At 59.8% G+C, this 3,549-nt stretch overlaps 1 pseudogene; it reads right to left on the bottom strand.

Moving 5' to 3' along the window:
- Nucleotides 1–270: 270 nt before the first annotated feature.
- LOC129400811 (40S ribosomal protein S29-like) lies at nt 271–444 on the bottom strand (annotated as a pseudogene).
- Nucleotides 445–3,549: the final 3,105 nt, after the last annotated feature.

Consider the following 3,549-nt stretch of genomic DNA (forward strand, 5'->3'; position numbering starts at 1 on the left):
GTCCTTCTTTTTTTTTTTTGCTTTTTGGGTCACACCCGGTGATGCACAGGGGTTACTCCTGGCTCATGCACTCAGGAATTACTCCTGATGGTGCTTGGGGGACCATATGGGATGCTGGGATTCGAACCTGGGTCAGCCACGTGCAAGGCAACCGCCCTACCTGCTGTGCTATCGCTCCAGCCCCAGAAGTCACTTTATTTTATGTACAAAGATCTGCCTGTGTTCCAACTGCCAGGTACATGTTTCTGATGACCGACTCCAGAAGTTCACTCAGTCCAACCTGATGAAGCGGATGTTCCTTCACGTACTGATGAAAACACTGGCGGCACATATTCAGGCCGTATTTCCGGATCAGGCCGTGCCGGTTGGAGCAGACGCGGCAAGAGTGCGACCCCTGGCCGAATTTTCCCGGATGGCTCCAGTAGAGCTGCTGGTGACCCATCTTGCTCGCCCAGAGGCAACGACGCAAAAGCGATTTATTTATTTATTTATTTATTTATTTATTTATTTATTTATTTTATTTTATTTTTTTGCTTTTTGGGTCACACCCGGCGATGCTCAGAGGTTACTCCTGGCTCTGAACTCAGGAATCACCCCTGACAGTGCTCGGGGGATCATATGGGATGCTGGGATTTGAACCCGGGTCGGCCGCGTGCAAGGCAAATGCCCTACCTGCTGTGCTATTGCACCAGCCCCGATTTATTTATTTTTTTACGGAAACGTTCACAGACACCACGGACGGTGGCGGCCACCCAGCGTCCTGCCCGGCCTGGAGGTATCTGCGACTGCCCCACTTCTGTTCCAGCGGGGTGTCTGGGAGCAAACCCCAGACACTCGTACCCCAGCCGTCTGGGTTTATCTTCCTTCCTGGGGGGAGTCTGGGGAGCCCGGGAGCCCGAATGGGAAGGGCCAAGCAGGGGCTTCCGTGGGACCCTCGGGTGTGGGGAGGGTGTGCGGGAGGATGCTTGGTGGTTCTGGGGTTTCCCAGCCGCCCCGGTGGTGTTTGGGAACTCCAGCGCTGCACCTAGGAATGCCGGGGGACCAAGTGGTACCCGGGTGGGTGGGCTGCATGCCCTGTTGAGTACCTTGCCCTCTGGACTACCTCCCCAGCCCTTGTTTTCTTCTATCTTTCTAAAATCTAAAGAAATCTTCTCCAACCCCTTTGTTTTTTTTTTTTGCTTTCTTTTGTTTTTTGGCCCAAACCTAGCAGTGCTCAAAGGCTACTCGTGGTTGATTTTTTGGGGGTACTTGGGGAACCGTGTGATGTTGGGGATTGAACCCCCAAAGCCGGTGCTCTGGGCCCTTGAATTATCTCTCCACCCCCAAGATATGGAAATCTTATGAGTGTGACCTCGGTACCCTGGTCACGGAGGGCGTCTGTGGCTGCTTCCCCCCGTCCGCCTGAACTGCCGGTCTCTCTGTAGCTGATCTAGTCCCGTCTGGAAGGCAGACACGTGGCCTCTGGGCCCAGGTTTGTCTCAGAGGCAGAAGAAGCACCTGCCTTGCACGCATGAGGCCTAGGGTTCGTCCCCTCACCGCCCTCATATGCCAAGTGTGGTCCCTGGGGCTCTGTTATCCGGAACCCACCCCCCTCCCCATGCTGCAGTGTCAGAAGCGCCATAGCCAGGTGTGGGTGAGCACTGTCACGAAAGTGTGTGAGCCCTCAGCTCAATGTGTGAGCACTGTGGCTTGGAGCTAGCACACAAGTGAGCTTGCACTGTACGTGCGTAAGCCCTGCAGCCAAGTGAGACCCAGCCAGTGTGCGTGCAAAACGCGTGTGCATAACCCGGATCATTGCAGCCACGGCAAAGGGGAGGGAAAGGGCCAAACTAGCCGTGCACGCGTACAGCGGGGCCAGTTGCTATTTTCCCAACTGTCCTTCTGGTGCTTTTATTTTTCTTTAATTTTTGGACCACACTTGGGTACTGTTTTGCTTTGTCTTGTTTTGGGTCACACCCAGCAGTGCTCAGGACTGACTCCAGGCTCTGCACTCAGGGATCACTCACTCCTGGTGGGGCTTGGGGGACCATGTAGGGTGCCAGGGATCCAACCCGGGTCAGCTGCGTGCCAGGCAAGTGCTCTCCCCATTGGACTGTCGCTCTGGCTCCACACGGGGGGGGGGGGGGGGCGCCGAGGGCTACTCTTGGCTCTGTGCCCAGAAGTGACCCGGGTGGTGCTTGGGGGACCATATGTGGTGCTGGGGCTCGAACAAGGGGTCTCCAGCCCTCCTGCTGTGTTTTGTCTCTTAGTAAACCGGCTTCTCTTGAGGGAACCCCCCCGCCTCTCCCCTGCTCCTCTCTCCCCTCGGGGAGGACCTGGCGCTTGGGATCTGACCGGAGGCTCAGTCAGATTCAGGTTTGATCTGGGTCACCGTGCTCCCCAGGGCGGGCGTCCTGCTGACCAGGGGCGCACGCGGCCGGCCGTCACCAAGGTGCGTAGGCTCGACTCAGCCTTCCTGCGGGACTGCGGAATGACGCCCTAATGCTCCGTCCTTCGCTTGCGTTCGCAGGCGCAGTGTTGCCAGCGGCCGTCTCCACAGGCGTCTCGGCACGTTGAAGGCGGGCGGCCACCAACCGTGAGCGCGTGTGGCGTCCTGTCCCCTGCGTGGCTGTTTGCCCACCTTTGGCAGTTTGTGTGGTATTTATTTCCCATCACTGCCCATGGTCGGGCACCTCCTCTGTCGTCACTACGGCTGTTGTGGACCCACAGTCACACTCCCAGCACCGCGCTCCTGCCCTCGGCTGTGTCTGGCGCCCTTAACACCCCCGCCCGGTCTGTTCCCGGCTCTCCTGACACGCAGCAGCGGGAAACTGGGCCAACGACGGACCCCCGCGAAGAGCCCCTCACCCCCTCGTGTCCCGCCACCCAAAGCCGGGGTGAAGGGGCCGCGTGAGGGAGGCAGGTCGCAGGTCTGAATTCGCCAAGCCAAGAGGTGAATGCAGAGGGAACGTTCCAGAAGGCGGCGAGAAGTGATGGCCCGGGAGGGCTTCTCGGGGGGCGCAGGGAGAGCAGGTGACGTGTCCTCGCGGCCAACGGGGACGTCAGACCGGACCTGCCACCACGGGCTCTGGGGCCAAAGCCTGGGCCAGGACGAGGCTCTGCCCCCCCCCCCAGGGCTCCGCAGGCCGCGAGCGGGGAGCCCCCGAGAGAAGGTGGAGCTGACGGGGGAGGCCGAGGGCAGAGGGCAGCGACTCCTGACCACGCGCAGAGGAGCCGCGGGGGTTCCCCAGGTCACGGAGGAAGGTGGTTCCACACCCAGGGCCCCAGCCCCCTGGGACAGCCGCCTGCTGGGGGCAGATGCCAGGGAGACCCCCAACTCGGACAGAGCACAGGTGGATTCCTGTCAGGGCCCAGGCCGCTGGTGCCCTGGGGTCCTTCGCATCTGTGACTGACGCTCACTGACCCTTCTGGAAACACCGGGGCCCTGAGGGCGAGGCTGACTGACGGGGTCTGTGCTCCAGAAACGCAGTGACGGCCCCGCGGGGCACCAAGGGTTGGCAAGAGGTCAACCAGATTGTATTTGAGAACTGCTGCTCGGAAAAAAAACTT

Source organism: Sorex araneus, chromosome 1 (assembly GCF_027595985.1).
Source record: "Sorex araneus isolate mSorAra2 chromosome 1, mSorAra2.pri, whole genome shotgun sequence".
Lineage (NCBI taxonomy): Eukaryota > Metazoa > Chordata > Mammalia > Eulipotyphla > Soricidae > Sorex > Sorex araneus.